The 19607-nt window shown below is 43.3% G+C and overlaps 1 pseudogene; it reads right to left on the reverse strand.

Moving 5' to 3' along the window:
- Positions 1–5880: 5880 nt before the first annotated feature.
- On the reverse strand, positions 5881–17149 carry LOC102147725 (zinc finger protein 2-like; annotated as a pseudogene).
- Between the last annotated feature and the right edge of the window lie 2458 nt (positions 17150–19607).

A 19607-nucleotide genomic window follows, 5' to 3' on the forward strand; every position in this document is an offset into this window, starting at 1 on the left:
CTCCAATCTCATCTACTACTTTCCCCTCCTTTTTTCTGCTGCAGCCACACTGGCCTCTTGTCATTCTTTGATTAAGTGAAGCATGCTTCCACCAAAGAGCCTTTGTGCTTGTTCCTGTGCCTGAATATCCCTCCCCACATATCCACATGGTTTGCTCCCTCACCTCCTCCATGCCTTTGTTCACCTCCTCTGGAAAGCATTCTCTGACCACACTTTGTTTTATTTTTTCCCCTTAGTACTTAGCTTTTTCTAATAAATAATTATTAATTTTGTTTATTGGGTGTCTCCCAACACACATACACCAGAGATTAAGCTCCACGGCGCAAGGAGATTCCCTAGAGTATTTATTGGTACTTAGATGATCAATAACTGAGTGAGAGTGTACTCTTCTCTATACTTGTAGAGAACGTAAAAGTGCCTGAAACTAAGATGGCCCTCATTGCTTTTCTTGGCTTTCATTTGTTTGCTTTTAGAAAACTCGGACTTCCTTAACAAGCCTGCCTTTATTCACATAGGCTCTACTTTAGAATAATGTGGCCCTAGACACTAGCAGCTGGCCCAAGCATGTACATGGGTGTCACATAGCAGTAGAGTGGAGTTGAAACATCTTGGGATGAAAACCCATTGGTCCCCAGTGAGTCCCATTGTCTCTTAAGGGTGGATGGCCCTTGAGTTTTCCTAAATTTAGTGAGGGCCTGTTACCTTCTAGTCTGGCTTTGTTTTTGCCACAACATCCTGCCAGGAAAGCATCCTTGCCTTCCTCAAGAAGCTACAGTGCCATGAAAGGCCATTTACTTTGATGTGAAAGTTGATGTTAAGAGAGGTAAACAAGGAATCTGTTAATCACCATGGAAGAGAGCAAAACTGAAAACGTAAAGTAAGGATTTGGTGGCAAAGAGGTGGAGATTTGAGGGATGTGAGATTCAACAGAAGAGAGACGTGCTAAAGGTCTCAGGTAGTGAGAGAGGAAGGCGGACCTGAGGCAGGAAATCAGGCTTGGAGTGAACAGCAAAAGGACTCAATCAGGCATATGCGAGTCTTGTGCTTCGTCACATTACCTCTGCCTCTGCACAGACCCTCAGCTATTTTCTCCACTTCAGCTGCCAGAGCTGCTCAACGCACTCAGCCATTTGATTGCACCACCTGCAGCTGGACAGCGTTCTGCCTGGGAGCGCCAGTCTCTCCCCCTTGCTTGCCACAGGCCCAACACTGCACACTCAGGCTTCTGACTCATTGCACCACTTCCAGGCTTGCTGAAGTGCCATACAATGGGCTGTGGGATCTGGCTTTCCTAGCGGTGGCTGGATGATGCAACCTGAAACTGTGAGGGGAACAAGAAGGATCAGATCAGATAAATTCCTTCTGCTTCTCTTTGCCAATCAACTGCTCCAAGGCACGGTTTCTCCGCATAGACCATCTGGAGACTTCTTGCAGAGCCAAGTAGATGCACATGCTGAATAACCTATTGTCTCTCTTCTCAGCTCATTGTGAAGCAATGGCCAATAGGTAATAGGCCACCTTGCTTTTCTTCCCATCCCTCCCTGCTTCACTTCCTTGTCCTCACTCTTGCTGCCCTAGGTCTGTACTTCATAAAGCCCCAGCTCTTAATCTTTGCCTTGGGCTCTGCTTCCTAGGAAATTTGGGCTAAGACTGGGAATGTAGCCTTCTCTCATGCCCTGGTCTCTCTAAAGGCCTCATTGTTTCAGGGGAGAACTGTGAGTCATGAGCAGTGTATCCATGGTAAAGCAGAAGCAGTTATTAAGACCAGCTGATGAAGGCAGAGGCACAGGCTGAGACTTGGATCAAGTAAGGAGGAGCCTGGAGACAAGCCACTGGGAGAGAATGATAGAGGGTCTCTAGTCCTAGCACCAGGAGTTCCAAGGAAGCAAATACCTTAGTGTCAGTGTCCAAATGCTTACGGAACCCTGAATACATATTCTCTAATACAGCATAGTGGGAATTTACATGTAAAATTTCTGAGCATTCATCAGCATGAAGTCATGCTGATGGTAGACGAGATGTTGCAACTAGCAGTCCAGAAAAGAGCCACAGAATGAAGCTAAGATGGTTGGTGACATGACAAGCAACAACCAGGATCTACTTCAGGAACTTGATAAATGCTGATTGGATATTTTATCTGGAATTTGGAAGGGGCAATGCCCAAGACAGAAGAATCTGAAGGTATCTGAGACATGGAGGTCTATCTAGCAGGTCTATATAAAGCCAAGTGAAAAACATCAACTCTGCCCAGATAGAGGACATTCAGGGTTGGTTTCAGCCTGTCCGTGGTTTTCTGGTGTAGGTTTGGTTTGTTCACCCATAATAGCTAAATAATAATAGTATGGATTCTTTGAAACTCATGAAGTTACTTGTTCAAGTAACTTTTTTTGAAGTGGGTCTTACTCCATCTTATATTTCCATCAAATAGACATTGATGAGGATTTTCAAGGGAGTTACAGAAAATTCCCATTTCCTAGCAGGGTCACTGTAGAGGATTTAACGGGAAAGAAATAACGGGAATGGGCATTCACATTGTGAGAGAAACCAATAGACCTTTATATGAGAAACACCTTTCAGCCAACATCATATCATCATTTTGCACTGAGACACATCATGTTCCTCCCTTTTACACACCGACAAACAACAGGAAGAGACAAATGGTAGACCTGGAAGATTACTAGGCCTCTCCACAAACAGGCTTAATAACAGTCAAGAGCTACATATTGAACTGACTCTTGGCAACAAGTTAACCAACTTCAAATAGTGTAAGTATATATATATAATTTATAATTCATTCTCTGTGTACTTTAGGAAGATAGTTGTCTATAGGTAAATGGATATGTTTTTAGTAAGAGTGGCAGAGAAGTTGGCCTGAAGAAAACCAGCCATGCAAAAGGATATTCAAAGGACTCTAGGGTCAGGCTACCAGATCCTCATAAAGGATTTGCAAAGAATTATGCTGGGCTAAAGGGACAGGGAAGACCTCTTTCTCTGTCTCCATTACTCTGCCACAATTAGGTACAACCATGGAGGCATGAATACTCCAGAGCTGATCATAACAGATGTGGTCTATTACACTTCTGAAGTCATGCCAGCCTCACAATGAGGTACTGCTTGCCTCTCCTCTGGTCCTGGTTTGAGGCAGTATTTTCTCTGGGTAGAAGAGTTAGTTCCTTTTATATTGACTCTATGTATTTCTTTGGAAAGTTTAACAGGAATTCCCTTTGGATATGAATACAGTGGTTGAAAACATAAGAGTCTTTCTCTCTCATTCAAGAATAGAAATAGGCAGCCAGTGCTGGTGTGGAGGCTCCAGAAGATCATCAGGGAACCAAGTGTCTTCTGTTCTTCTCCTCTCCCATCCTTTAGGCCTTGCTTATACCCTCAAAGTCACAAGATGCTTTATGGAATTCCAGCCATTAAATCCACATTCCAGGTGGAAAGAAGGGAAGGGAAAAGGGAATTTCCTAGCGTCCCTCTCTCTTTTATTAAGTTGCCTTCCCAGAAGTCCTTCCCCACAAATTCCAATTATATCAATATATCAGTGGCCTGATATTTGATATATCAATATACTGTTGGCCTGATATTTGATATATCAGTATTTCATTGGCCTGATTAGCCATACCTCACTGCAAGAGAGGCTGAGAAATAGAGTTGGGCACTCTGCTGCTCAGAATAGACTCAGATATCCTATTGGTAAGGAAGAAAAAAAAGAATGACCACAAGTTAGGTAAGTAACAGCCTCTGCCATAGTAAGCATTACTCAATGCTCATTATCAACACTTTAAGCTATTGCAAGTTACTTTATCATGAAGTTCTATAAAATGGCGTAATAAGTTGAACTGCTGATCCTAGAATATTTGGTCATTTGCCTCTTCTGCACACTTTGCACAGGTTTGATACACATGTATGATGGAAAGGAATCCACATCCTTATGTGATACCTATGGCATGTTCAACAGGTCAGGCACCATCAGGGGTCAGATCTTTGATTACCATGGGGATTGATTTTTTGTGGCCTCTGCTATTGGCCATTTGTCCTGCCTTAAGTCCCAGATTCCTGCTCATTAACAAGATGAAAGAAGAGCGTGCCATGCTAATTCTCTATCCTTCATTCACTGGAGTGCTGATATGGCACAAGAAATTAAAATGATTGTGCTTTTTTTTTTTTTTTAAACACCCAGACACTAGGAATCTGTCCTCCTCCTCATCTTGGTGCTCATGCTCTCTCAGCTGCTCTCTGGAATTATTGCTTTATTACTAAGCAGGAATTCGCAAAGATGTAGGTATAAGGAAGCTAATCTAAGTCTTCACTGTGTAGGTGTGGACAGCCTGTATTTTGGTTTCAGAGATACCGATGTTGTGGGCAAGAAGGACATCATGTCTAATAGGATGTGATGGCCTAGCTTTCAGTTACATCCTCGCATCCACTGCTTTACTACTGAAGGATGACCACTCATGGATGAGCTCTGTCTGGAGTTAACTTTGGCTCTGTGGTATTCTTTGAGCTTAGACGCAGCCCCATCCCCTGGGTCATTGTGGCTGACTTCTTCAGCCTGGGACCTCACCCAGCTGCCACGGCTACAGCTGGTTGTTGCAACTGGACTTTGAACTGTTGGTATGAATATTGTTCCCTTCAGCAGCTATGAGTGAATACATCATGAGAAAGAGAAGGCCTGTGTCCAGGGTATCTATGGAATTGCAGAGCCAGGCTAAGGAATCTCAGTTATCAATGAAATTAAAACAAAGATAAAAACCACCACAATCCTAGAAACAAGAATAGTTGGGTGATGGGTTAGGCTACCGGAGCCCAGAGGTCAGGGTAGAGGGCAGAAGAGCCAAAGTTCAGGGAGGAGGAGGGTCCTGAGGAGCTGAAGTGAAGAACAAGAGCATATAGCCCAAATCAGAGCTCCAGGAAGCTCTAAGAAGGGTGGATTAAAAACTAACAGCACAATTACAGTGAAGGTATTTGCAGTTCTAAGTAGACATTAGCTTGATGTTTATTTTGGTACCGAAGTTTCTAGTTCTAGAAAGTGCACTTGATTTGGGACTCAAGTTCTCATGACTAGACAGGTATTCATTCATTCAGAAACTATGTAATAAGTGCCAGGCACCACACTGGGGACACAGCAGTGCATGGATATGAAAAAGTTCCTGTTCTCATGGAGCAGTCTAGCAATAAATGAATGAATGAATGAATAAATAAATAAATAAAATATATGATGCTTATCTTAGAATCCCCTTCAAACACTTACAAAGCATGTTGATTGGAAAGCTTCTGATCTGACCAATTTGGGGCTCCTCAGACTATTATCTTAAATTTCAAGTACCCCAGGGGAAGTCCATGGTGTGATCTACTGAGACTATTTATTGAGACTCTGGTACCAAATGGAGGCATGAGAATTAACAGTAGTTAGAAGGCGCTCAAAGATAAATCTTCATTATCTTGAAGTTACTGAACCAGGTTTGTTTTTCCTGGCACACAATTATGCCAATCATTGAGATGACGAGTCTGCAAAGAGAAAGGATTTAATCACAAGGCAGCCAAGCAAGGAGGTGGGCAAATCTACCTCCCCCCCAAAATGGGGACGAGGGATATTTATGGGATAAGGGGGCAGGCAGGATGGTCTGAAGTGGGAAAAGATGATTGGAGGGAAGGAGAAGTGAGGTAATTGATGATCCGTGCAAGTCTAGTCAAGCTTCATGGCTCTTCATAGGACACATATTCACAAAATGGCAGCATTACCATGATCTGAGGGTGGAGTTTTCAGCTCCTTGATGTCACAGTGTCACCTATTGGTCATCTGTGCAGGTCCAGTTGATGAGTTGGTTGTCTTAACCAGCCTGAACTGGACAAGGAGTCGACTTTCAGATCCTGAAAAACTCAAGCACCTGTTATTACGGTGACCCAGGCATCAGAGACGTTATTTATAGGGCAGGTTTTAGCAATGCATTATCTAACTACTTTTGCAAACAGACAACTAACTGAGTATAGTTAAAGCAAGTTGGCCTCTGGTTTCAAAGTCACTACGGGGGTCCCTTGTCCAGCTGAAGCACCTTCGTGATACTCTGAAGCCTGTCTGCATAATGTCGCTGATGTCAGATGATAGATGACTTTCAACTGAGCACTTTCCCACACATGCTGCACTTGCAGGATTTCTCTCCAGTGTGCACTCTTTCATGTTGAATAAGTTGTCTTTTCTGGAGGAAGGCTTTCCCACATTCAGTGCCTTTATAGGGCTTGTCTCCACTATGAATTTTCTGATGTTTATTAAGGGATGAGGGGTCAAAGAAAACTTTCCCACACTCATTACATTCAAAAGGGGTCTTTCTAGTGTGCGCTTTCCTGTGGTGAACGAGGGAGGAGTGGTCAAGCAGAGCTTTGTCACATGCCTTGCACCCACAGGGCCACTCTCCAGGGTGAGTGAGCATGTGGTGACTGAGATTGCTTTTCTGGCTAAAGGATTTCCCACATTCTGTACACTCACAAGGTCTTTCTCCAGTATGAATTCTCTGATGTGGAGTAAAGCACAAGTGGACAAAGAAAGCCTTGTCACATTCATTACATTCAAAAGGCTTCCCTCTGGTATGACTTCGCTGATGTTCAATAAGGGTTAATTGGTCATGGAAAGTTTCCTGACATTCGCTGCCTTCAGAGGTGCTCTTGCCAGTGTGAGACATCAAATGTTTCTTAAGACTACTCCTATAGCTGAAGGCTTTCCCGCATTCTTTATAGTCGTAGGGCTTCTCTTCAGTGTGGGTCCTCTGATGGCAAGTGAGGGGTAAATGGTTATATAAGGTCTTCCCACATACACTGCCTTCCAACTGTATCTCCTTATTGTCAGTTTGTTTGGCAAGAGTGTATCCTTGCCTGAGTCCTTCTCCTTGGGGGACGATTTCTTCAAAGTCTCCCCTGAAGCATTTTCTTTCTTTGTGCCCTCAGGGTTTTCTGGGCCAAGTACAGGACCCAGAGGACCATCTTTTCTGAGGTTTTTCATTCATGTCTTGTATTTTCAGTAATGACTTTACTTTTTTAGAAACATCCTGCTTTTCAGTTGAGTCCTGGCTCTTAAGTCTAGCCTTCTGGTATAAAACAAACAGAAAACACAGATATAACTGGGTTTGAGTGCTAGTGAAAAGGAAAACATTGTATATATATTAAGAAAAGAACAAATGCAAAATACTGCTGGGTTTATTGGTAGCTCCTCAGAGAAAAAACATTACGGAGAGGCTGAAAAATGGCAGAGGAAAAAAGAGGAATAGAGACCAGAAGTGGAAGGTGGGCATCTAGCCCACTGAACAAGTTTCAGTTATTCATTCATGAGATATTTACTAGGGGCCTGCCTAGTGGTAAGGAGGCATGGTAAAAGTCATTGGGACCCTAATGAACAAGACAGACATGGTCCCCACCCTTGTTATGCTTATATTCTACTAGACAGAAGACAAAGAATAAATAAACAAAATATAACAGATGGTGATAAGTACAGCAAAGGAAATGATGAATGAGAGTTGGAGTGGGGACTTCTTTAGAGGGACCCTTAAGAACGGTCATCTAGAAGTGACATTTAAGCTGAGATCTGAAAGTTGTTAACCAAGTACACAGCCAAAAGAAGAGCATTTCAGAGAGAGATACGTGCATAAAAATAGGAGATACACAATGAAGCGGGGAAATGACTGGGCAGTTTGTTACTCGATGAGTATAAACAGCAGAGAAAAAGTGGGGAGACAGGCTAGCACCTGAGAAAGTGAACTGTCAATGGCCACTGAATGGTAATTTAAAGGAAGAGGAGGAGATACGGTAAAGGATATGCAGAAAAGATAAGTAAGTGATATCAGAGTTGAAATAATGATAGATCTCAACCCTCCCTGCAAAAAACCCAACGGGGGCGGGCCTTGCTATGCACACTCCACTTATTCATTCATCTGACAAATACCTGAGTGTGTGCTCTGTACCAGGTACTGTTTGAAGTACTGGGGATACAGTAGCAAACAACAGAAAAAGTCTCTGATGGAGTTTATACTTTAACAGAGGGTAGGTGTGGACAGACAACCAACAAAATGAAGAAGTAAAACTATAGTATGTTAGGAAGACAGAGTCGGGAAGAGAGCGGGTGGTGCAGGGGCTGGGAGGGACAAAGGGATGGAGAGGGTTCAATTTTACATAGGGTCATCAGGCCAGGCCTGACTGAGAAGGTGGCACATTTGAGCAAAAACTTGAAAAAGGTGACAAGAAGGCCATGTGGCTATACATGGTACGAGTTTTCCAGGCAAAGGCCAGTGTGGCAGTGGCCATCTCATAGGTCTATGCGATCCTAAGGAGTGGTCTCTAAGTGAACTGTCCAGCAAAGCCCCATCTGCCCAGCTCACGCATTCCTAGAGAAGTGCTTCCTGGGACTTCTCTCTCCTCAGCTTCCTGATGATCAAGTTTCCATGGCTCTTTGCCTCTCTTCAACTGGAAAATCACACCAGATTTAAGAATTAGAAGTTCTGCTCACAGAGAACAAAATGACAAATGGCTATTTGGGATGGAAATCCCTAGCCAACTCAGGGTTTAATTACTTTCCTTACTCTCGAGGGAGGGAAATGGAACTATCCAGACAGCACATGCTTATTTCTAGAAGAAGAGGATAATTTCCCTTCTCTGAAGGGTACGTCAGGACTGACTTTCTAGAAAATCTGATCTGTATCTATTGAGATAGTTCACTATTTTTCCCTGATAAATATCTAGGAACCTCCTCCAGATGAAATTAGTATTCTTGCAAATTGAGGGAAAATTCTTAGCTGAGGGGAGTGGAACACGGAGAAGGTTCTGCCCCTCAAGGAACTCAAGTGAAGAAGCCATCCCATTTTCTTTTGTAGTTTTTTAAATAAATTTTTATCCCTTAATTATAATTCTGTGCAATTGTATTGAATTTGATGAAACTAGAAATCAAACTGGAAGAGTTTTAGAAATATAATTCAACTTACGTACAGTTAATATAAAACACTTAAAACTGAAAACACCAATAAACAATTTTTTAGAAATCCTTAAAAAGAAACTATGATGTCTTTGGCTTTTAAAAATTTAAAGCAGTGACATTTATAAAGCCTTAATTTTCTGTGTTTAGTTTTTAAATTCATTATTAAATATTTAAGACATACGAAAGGCATAAAGACCAAAACAAACACCTACGAACCCACCATCTAACTTAAGAAATAAACGTTAACACCAAGATTGAAGCCCCTCATCTTCTCTTCCTTCCACCTCATGAGGGAGCCACTACACCAAATTTTACATTAATCACTCTGCATTTAAAAATGTGTTTCCTCTTCTTCTTTGTAGTTTTTAAAATATTTAAAAATATTCCATGTTCATTGTAGACAATCAAGAAATCCAAAAAAAGAAAACGAAAAGTCACCTGTAAGCCTACTGGTGCAAGATAATTAGGCATAAAATTTTGGTGTAGAGTCTTCCAAACTTTTTCTATGCATGTAAATATATGCTATAAATGTACTCAAGTTCCAATCATTTTGTACCCTGCTTTTATCATTTAACAATATATCAGTAATATATTTCTAACTGTATAAATATCATCCTCAAGGTTCATACAATACTGTGGTCCATTATGGATGTACAATAATTCACTTACCTAAATCTCTATTACCAAGTATCTATGTTGTTTCCATTTTTTCACAATTTTAGGGAAAATTGAGATAAACCTTTTAAAAAAATTTTTTCCCTTAGGACAATTCCCAGAAGAGAGCATACTCACTTTCAGTTTTACCTAATTAAAGCTAGGGTCTCAGTCCAACCTTCCCTTATCCAACAGATTCCATCCATATCAAAAAGGCTGTTTCCTCTCAGCCCGGGGTGTCCCTCAGGCTGCATGGAGACTTTACCGACATGACAGCCACATCCTTGGCCACCTTGCTGAACTTTCCTGCCCCTGGCCTTAGGAACTTCTGTGACTTGGACTCAGCAGTTCTCCTTAATTCTGTTTCAATGTCCTGTTCTGCCTACTGTTCTTCTGGTTCATCTACACTGGTCCAAGGAGTTCTGGCATTATCTCAGGCTTTCCTCTCTTATTTTAAAAACTGTCTTGTGTGGGGTTGGCCCCGTGGCCGAGTGGTTAAGTTCATGAACTCGGCTTCAGCGGCCCAGGGTTTCACCAGTTCGAATCCTGGGCGTGGACATGGCACCACTCATCAGGCCACGCTGAAGCGGCATCCCACATGCCACAACCAGAAGGACCCACAAGTAAAAATGCACAACTATGTACTGGGGGGCTTTGGGGAGAAAAAGGAAAAATAAAATCTTTAAAAAAACAAAAAACAAAAAAAAAACTGTCTTGTGGTTCCTTTTCCTACAAGATTCTGTATGCTCCCTCTATACCTCTCCTTCATTACTCTTCCTTATGACTGCACTTCACGCTCTTTTGAATGATTTTTGACATCTAGAGGAACCTGTTCTTCACCTCTTGGTAAGGAGGTAGGATTTTACTACTACTTTCCTAGGCAACATGTTTTCAAAGCAGCGACCGAATCCTAGTACTAAGACAGGCATTAAACAGAAACAAACAACAAACAATAAATAAACTCACAAACCATCCTTTTACCCTTCCTAGGGATCTATCCAAAGATGTACAATTCTGCCCCAGTGAGAAAAGAAAAGCCATATTCTTTGCACGCGCACGCAATGGCAGATTCTGAGTCACTGAGGAAAGTCATGCTTACCCAAAGAAACAAAATCCTGATGGTTCTCCAGCATCACCTCCCCGTAAAGGGCGATTTAAGTAGGAACCAGTTGTTTCACTTATCCTTTGAGAATTTCACAGCCACATCCTTAAATGTGAGTGACTTTTGAAAAGACAAACATATGCTTACTCACCTGTATGTCTTCTTTTATGTCTCACTGAGGAAGAGGAAAGACGATAGCACTGGAAGACGTATGGGATGGGAAAGAAATGGTTTTTATGATGTCAAGGGCACTGGATATTTTAAGGAAGAGGTACAGAGCTGTGACTTGAGTCACGAAACTCTTGGTTATGGCCCCATGCCATTATATTCATGGCAGAACCTCCAAATTTCAAGGACACTGTCACTTGGCCTCAATTTTTAACTCTAAAATGAAAGAATTAGGTTAGATGATCTTTAAAGTCTCTTCCAGCTCTAACGCTAATGGATCCATGAGATCTCAGCCTAACTAACTGGTTCTCAGGTCAAGGGAAGACCCATGATGAGTGTATGAGTAATAAAGGATACTCTAAAGAACTGAAACCGGAAAAATGGGATCAAACATATAGTTCCCCTTTGAGGTTAATATTCAAAATATACAAAGAACTCATACATCTCAACAACAAAGAAACAAACGACCCAACTGACTAATGGGCAAAAGATCTGAACAGACATTTTTCCAAAGAAGATATAAACATGGCTAACAGGCACATGAAGAGATGTTCAATATCACTAACTATTAGAAAGACGCAAATAAAAACTACAATGAGCTATCACCTCACACCCATCAGAATTGCTATAATTAATTGTCTTATAATTAATAAGACAAGAAATAACAAGTGTTGGAGAGGATGTGGAGAAAAGGGAACCCTCAGACACTGCTGGTGGGAAGGTAAACTGGTGTAGCCACCATGGAAAACAGTGTGGCGTTTCCTCAAAAAATTAAGAATAGAACTACCGTATGATCCAGCTATTCCACAGCTGGGTATTTATCCAAAGAACATGAAAACACAAATGCATAAAGATATATGTACCCCTATGTTCATTGCAGCATTATTCACAATAGCCAAGACTTGGAAACAACCTAAGTGCCCATCAACAGATGAAGGGATAAAGAGGTGGTATGTATACACAATGGAATACTACTCAACTGTAAAAAAAAAAAGACAAAATCTTGCCATTTGCGACAACATGGATGGAACTTGAGAGTAATTATGCTAAGTGAAATAAGTCAGATGAAGAAAGTCGAATACCATATGATTTCACTCATAAATAGAAGATAAAAACAACAACAACAACAAACAAACACACAGATGCAGAGATTAGATTGGTGTTTACCAGAAGGGAAGGGGGGAAGGAAGAGGGCGAAAGGGGTAACTGGGCACACGTGTATGGTGACAAATGTTAATCAGTCATTTGGTAGTAAACATGATGTAGTCTACACAGAAATCGAAATGTAATGATGTACACCTGAAATTTATATAATGTTATAAACCAATGTTACTTCCATTAAAAATAAAAGGATACAGTGCCCCTTTGAAAGGAAGATAACATCCTGTCCAGACAAGAGGATTCAGAATTTTTATGAAAGTTCTCTAAGCACCCCCTGAACCACTGGGCCCATTGCTAAGGGCAGAGCTGCCTCAACCCTCTGCTCCCCAACCATTACAAACTCATGACGGGGCCAGTCATTAAGGCTTCATGAAGGGCAGTTCAGAAGGAAGGTCCCTGCTGTGTTGTACGGTGAGGAAGAAGAGAATCTAGAGCCAGGAGGATACTGGTGAGTACTCTCAACGGAGCCCATCTTTGACCAGCACAGGACCTGTCTCTGAGGCATCTACTCTCTGGATGGCAAGGGAGCTCCAGACTGAAGCAAGTCCAACTCACCTGCCATCTGGCTGCTAGGGGCACAGCTGCCATTCTCTCCTCTTCTGTGTCCTCTTGGAAAAGGCCCAGTCCCGAGACTGCAGAGCTAGAGAAGAAAACATGACAGAGACCAATCCCATTTTGTAGTTGTCTGACCCAGGCTAAAAATCTCTCCAAATCAATTAGGTTTGAAACAGCCCTTCCTCCCAATACCCTACTAAGAGCAGAGCAAGCCTAGAGGTAAACTCACCCTCTCCCAGGGTATGGATATTATGGATATTGCCACGACTTTGTTCCTGAGTTAACAGATTCCTGGGAACAGAACTCTGTTCAAGCATCAGAAAACTATTAAAAATCAAATAATTTACACTGAAGTTAATTTTTACCCCATCTTATAAATCTACAATCAGCATTGTGCTCTGTAGTATTTTTGACATAAATAAGCAATTTAATAAATAACTCAATTTGACTTTTAAATTCAATATGACCAGGAGGATATACTAACTTAAGGACCAGGAGGATATACTAACATAAAGTCAGTATATGCTTATACTAACTTTTTTTTTTAAAAAATGCTAGTGTGAAGCCTATATAGTCAAAAAAAAAAAAGCAAACAGATGACTGAGTATTGGTCCAGTTTTGTTTAGTTCTAAGGACCAGAAATACATTCAAGCCAGCTCAGATAAGTGGTGTGTTATTTTTAGGGTACAATGGGCATTATAAAGATATTGTATTCAAACTGCACGGTGGCTCATGCTTGGGTTTGAAGAGCATCAGTCTCTGTCCTAATTCCTTCCTGATTGTCAAGGGTCCCAAGTACAGGTTCAAGAAACGGACTGGGTCCCCTCCAGCTAAGAAAGGGAATCAGAAGCCAGATGCTAGAAATTCCTGCCAGTCTCTTTGTTAGGGTCATTTTTAAATGCAGAACTAAGAGCCTGTCCTCAAAATGATACCCAGCTATTCAATGTTCAGTCCAAGACTGGATACCATTGCTTCTCCAGCAAGGGTAAAAGGGCAGCAGGACTGAACGGGATGGACTGACTGACCACGGCCCCTGCAGCACTGGCTGGTATCACAGAGGACCATGGGAGATAAAGTATTAGCCAGAGAGCTAGAGTATCTGGAGAGTTATGGTCACCCGCAGAGGCAGATGGACCCCATCCAAAGTTTGGTTCCAACGTTGAAACTGATGACGCCACACACATACACCAAGAGGATGAAAAGGTTCATCACTTATGTAATTGAGGTCTCTGGGGAGAGCAGGGCAGGCCTCTCAAGCAGGTCCAAAATGGCTTGAGAGAAGGAGCAATGGAGACAGGCCTGGGTTTTTATTGTAGTTATGGGGTAGGGCCAGGGTGAGGGTTCCCACATGCCTGTGAGAAGGGGCTTGAGTGGTTTGAATCTCCTGCCAGTGCCAAAGGAGAGAGCATTCAGGCTTCCTTATCAGCTTGTCCAGGTGTGGGGCACAAGAAGAAGAGGAGGTGTGAGGATTAAAAGCTGTCAGCAGACCAACATCAAAAAATGCAAACACACTACACAGAGTAAAGAGACATCTGGGGCAGGATGGAGAACCCCTGTCCCCTTCTCTCCAGCCCTTCTCATATTTAGGCCTGGTATGGAGACAGCCTCATGACAGAAAGGCACCTGGAAGACATAAGAGGTAACAACATTCTCACAGGAAAGATTCATTTGTCTGCCAGGAGTTTTCTTCTGAAAATCTGAAAGACCCTTCCAGGAGTGGAGCCAGGACCAATGGTCTCCCCAGACTTGTCCACAAGGAATTCCAGAACCAATATTCTCCCAGGTTTTTATCACAAAGCCTGTTACAAGATGAAGTCAGTATGCAGGAGGGAGGGTAGCAGGCTGGAAAAAGAAAGAGAGAAAGGAATTAGGGGTAAAGGGACCCATTAGTGTGCATCTGAGGCGGATTCTATGTGATACACTGTTATACAATCCAATGGGATAAGTCACATTTGGCACCGTCTTCTGGACTCCAACTACGGTTGTGATCCACTACCAATGAGATTCTATTTCTTTTGTTAATAGACGTGCTCTATTGGATACTGAAGGGATAAATGGTGATGGTACACATCTTTATCTCTTGCTCCTTGAGATCTCTAGACAGAGAACCTAGGTATGCCATCTTGAACATTTAGCATGGCAGGACATTTAGAATGCTATTACACTACAGAAATATAACAGTAAGATATATTTATGCTTTCTATGTGGGCAGGGCTTCTGACCTGTACCTAATGGTGAACCACAAATGAGAACGGTGCTGGAACCAAGACTGTTCTCCAAAGCCATCAAGGGCTACATGGGTCTTACATCTCTTTATCTCTCAAGAGAATGTTCTCGGAGAACATTCTCCTCTATACAGACACGGTTCAATGATGTCTTTAATGCCCAGTCCTCCTGAATTTATTGGTCTAATACCCACAATCAATTGACTATTGTCTCTGTGTCTCCTAGTTGGAATTCTCAAGACACTGTTGGTTGTTGGCCATTGAGAGACTAATGGTCTCTGATCATGTTTCCACTTCTTGCCCAATCAGCTGTAGCGAAGGAGCACGAACAAGAGCAGTTCTCAGAGAAAGGGACTATGGCCAGACCAGGCCTACTACTCTATAGAAAGTAGTTTTCTGAGTAGCAGTATTTCAAGGTGACAGGCAGCTAGCAGCAGCTATTGTTCGGTCTTTTGAGCTGTGCCAATACTTCACACTTTTCAAGAAAATACCTTTACCCACCAACCATGCATTAATAAAAACTGAGTCCATTTCTTGGCCAGAGCTGATTGGCATCTGACCCAATTAGAGCCTTTCCCCTGGAATTTTGGAAGTGAAACCAATAAAAAGAGGTCAGTCTCTTCTGAGGCTCCATTTGAGGGCATGAAAACCTGGGAGCCCTTGGTAGTCACATCTTGTCATGCCATCTGAGAGCAGAAAAAGCCAGTCAGCAGTGACCGGCAAATATGAAGCCTAAGTTCGTACACAGAGGTAAGGGGTTAGGAGAGGGTCCTGAATTTGTTCTGGCCCTGGTTCAGTTTACAGGCACACCTGCAGTCCTCTCCATGAGTTCCATGACCTACCCAAGGAAGCTCAAAATGAATCCCCCTTATACAGGTTGGAGCTGGGTGTCCATAACGTGCAACCCAAAGAGATCTAAGACAGGTAGCAGAAGCAAGCTTTTACTTCCTAGTTCCCTCACCTGAGGTTTCATTGTTCATATTCTGCTACCACAACCTCTACTCTTAGAGCTCTTTGGGATCCTGGGGGTGCAAAGCATCCAATGTAGCTGACAAAACCAAAAGGTGGTCATTAATCTTAAGATGCCCACCAATGTCATGAAAATAAGCTGTGGATGTTTCCAGCCAAGCCTATAAACTCTTTTCCAATCCACTCCCAAAAGAATCCACATCACAAAATGAAGATTAGGGCCATGATCTTTTCTCCTTTTCCTTTTTTTTTGGCAAGGAAGATTGGCCGAGCTAACATCTGTTGCTAATCTTCCTTTTTTCTTGAGGAAGATTATCCCTGAGCTAACATTGGTGCCAATCTTCCTTTATTTTGTTATGTGGGATGATGCCACAGCCCAGCTTGAAGAGTGGTGTGTAGGTCGGAGCCCGGATCCTGCCGTGAACCCCAGGCCCCTCAAAGCTGAGTACATGAATTTAACCACTAAGCCACCGGGCGGCCCCAAGGGTCATTATCTTTGAACTCTAAAATTTCTCTCAATCACCGAGTACGTACCGTCTTATACTATAGCTATTTGTGTCTTTGTTTTATCTTTCCACGTAGATGATGAGTCTTGGGAGTCAAATCTTGCTTTTCTCACACTAAGAAAGCTACTGCCACATATTTGGTATTCAAGAAATATCTGCAGACTAATTGAAATACCAAGTTTTGCAAGAAAGTCTGGTTGGGGTGGCAGAGCAGTAACGAGAATTATAAGAAGGAGCACTTTGGCCAGCTGCAACAAGCCTGGCGGACGGGATTGAAGCCTCGACCAGGTCCAGGGAGCCGAGACAAACGAGCAATCTGAGGGGCTTTCCGAGAAAGACTGATCAGCGGGAATCAGCGGAGTCAGTTCAATCAGGGTGTGCGGAGCCCCTATAAGGGCAAGCAGGAGAAGGATCGCACTGCGAGCTCGCATCACGGGGCCTCGGAGCTGAAACGCGCCATCCCGCCGGCGGACACGCACTGCGGAGCGCGGGCCTGCGCACCCCAAGGCACGTAGTCTGACGCTCCCGCCCAGGCTATCTTGGTCTCACTTCACCTCGCGGCCACGGCGTCACCCTGAGGCGCGCCCTGCCGCAGCTGGCGCCTTCTCCCCTGCCCCGCAGCAGGCCAGATCGAGATCAGCCTGGGGGCGGGGGCCAAAGACAGTTCGAAAACACCCCATTTCCACTCTCACGTCACCGCGCTTTGCATCGCTCCCTAACTCCCCTCCCCTTCCTCAACACTTCCTTGACCTGACCGCACTCCCACCACACCCAGTCCCAGCTCTTCACCTGGGGCTCCAACCTGCTTGCAGCGACCCCATAAGGCGCAAAGACCGCAGAGTGCCGGTGCAAAATGATCCCAGAAAACTACGATTCCCAGAGGGCCTCGGAAGTAGCGGCGGAGTCGGGGCCCCGTCCCCTTGCAGAGGCCCCGCCCCCTAAGGTAGGCCGGTGCATCATTGAAAAAGTGGAACTGCGACCCATAGTAAAAACGGAGGAAAGCCGCCGAGTGAACAACGAAAGCTGTCTCCTAGCCCTGTTCGCTTGTCCCAGCTGGACCTGCTGCCCTGCCGCGGATGTCTCTGTTTCCTAGGCAGCTTTCTATGCAGTTTTCCAAGAGGATATTTTTAAACTTTCTCTACTGTCCTCAGGCACCTGCTACTTTATCTTCTCCCTCACTTCAGGGGGAACGGGGTGGAGAAGAAGCATCAGAGAGAATTCCCATACTTGCCTGTAATGAGATCTACCAATTTGCCTTTCTTCACATCCATTCTTTCTGCCCTAATTGTAACAATAAACAGAGCTATCCCTGGGCTTTGCAATTACATTAGTCAATAAAGTCCTTTTAGGCTTAAGCAAGTTGGGGAAGCATTTTCTGCCTCTTACACCTGAAGGCGTTCTGATAAATGTTCACATCTCTAACATTTTTAAAGAAACCTTCCCTCAATCTCACATCCCCCTCCAACCACCATTCTCTCTCTCTCCTTAGCAAAGCCAAACTACTCAGCATTACGGATACTTGCTATTTCTACCTGCCACTTCCCACTCATTCCTTAACCGAATTCATTCCAACATGGCCTTGGCGCCACCATCCAAGCTACCGACAAACACCACTGGACGCTTTGTCTTTCCTTACCGCTTGGCAACACTGAATGCTTTTTCCTCTTCCTGAAAGTCTTTTCTCTTAGCTTCTGTGACACTGCTGTCTTCTGGCTTTCTCTGACCTCTCTATCCTCTTCTATTCACTCTGCTTTTATGGGCTCTTCCTCTCTTCATATCCCTTAAATCTTGGTGTTCCTCAAGGACCTGTCCCAGGCCCTAGTCTCTTCCTACACCACACCTTCTATATATCTGAGATCACTCTTTTCAGCGTCAGTCTGCCTACAGAACATTCCCACATATGTCTGGATATTTCTCAAGCATCTCAAGCTCATTATATTCTAATGAACTCACTCTCCACCCTCACATCAGATACCTTGGCTGCACTGCCTCATATTCTCTCGAGCCAGATTTCACACCAGCCATGCTGCAACAGCCACTTTTGCACAGATATAATCAGATAACAAATCACTCAGTTGTACCCCATACTTCTCACTTTCCTCCCTGGAGTTTCTCTGACTCTGCAACAAGGGATGACTATAGAAACCCTAGGTATTCATGCCGCAACACTTAACCAATGGGGGATGGGAACTGGTAGATAAATGCTCCCCACTTCCGTATTAAGGGCAGACAATTCTGAGGCTCATTCAACATAACTCCCCAGGTCCCAGTCGGACTGAGCCTCAGTTGCCCACAGCATTGACCAACTTGATTACATACTCTTGTACTGGCTTTTTCTCCTTCTCTTTTTGACAGATACCTATCATTAATGTAACGAGTAACTTCAGTATTCTAATTATTTAAATCTTGATTTATCAGATTATAAGGCAAAAAATTCAAATATCTTGGTGGTAGGACAAGAAAAGCAAATTGCTATTGTGTTAAGCAAAGTTAAATTTACTATTAGTGGATCAATTTAATGGGTACAGACAAGAATGTGTTAGCTAGATCAATGGCTGCATACCAGTCAAGGGGCGACTTGCAACTATCTTTCAACATAGCAACACGGTGAAGCACAGAACTGACTACAGTTGACTCCACTTCATTAACTTTTCTGTAATATCCATAATAGTTAACTTCCAGGATCTAGCTTTTTGACCAGCCATAGCAAGGAATCAGAAGGGAAATGGTGGGACAAGTCACTCCCAGGTCCAACAACTTTATCATCATGGCTGCAATTTTCCTCACTGTTTTGTATTTACAACTTTGGTGGGGGAGCTCCAGGGGTTTCTACTGGGCACATTCATTGCCAGCACTCACTCATACGTTGCCCATTCTAATAGAGCATCCTCCTCCCTCCAGAATTGTAATAAACAGATTCTTATAGCCTGCTCAGAGAGAGGTGAAATGATCCCATGAAGTATCTTTTATCTTTCACTAACTGGCAACCTTAGATACTTCCTCCTCCATATCTTTGCTGGGTTGTTAGAGGTTCATTAAGCAACGTCTCTTCTCCACTTGAGTCCTGATCCAACTCAGAGAGAACAAAGGAGTCAGGCATACAGAGATCAAAACAGCTGTTTTGAAAGTTGTTGAAAAATGTGTCTGAGAGATGGTGACAACAGGCTTTCCGGGCCTGGACCCCACCCAGACACATCCTACTGGGAGCAGAAGACTGCCTGCTGTGGGTGTAGACTGCTTGCCACATGGCCAGAGCAAGCATCCCTCCAACATCTCTAATGATCAAAATAATCCCTTTACTTTTTACC

Source organism: Equus caballus, chromosome 15 (genome assembly GCF_041296265.1).
Source record: "Equus caballus isolate H_3958 breed thoroughbred chromosome 15, TB-T2T, whole genome shotgun sequence".
NCBI lineage: Eukaryota > Metazoa > Chordata > Mammalia > Perissodactyla > Equidae > Equus > Equus caballus.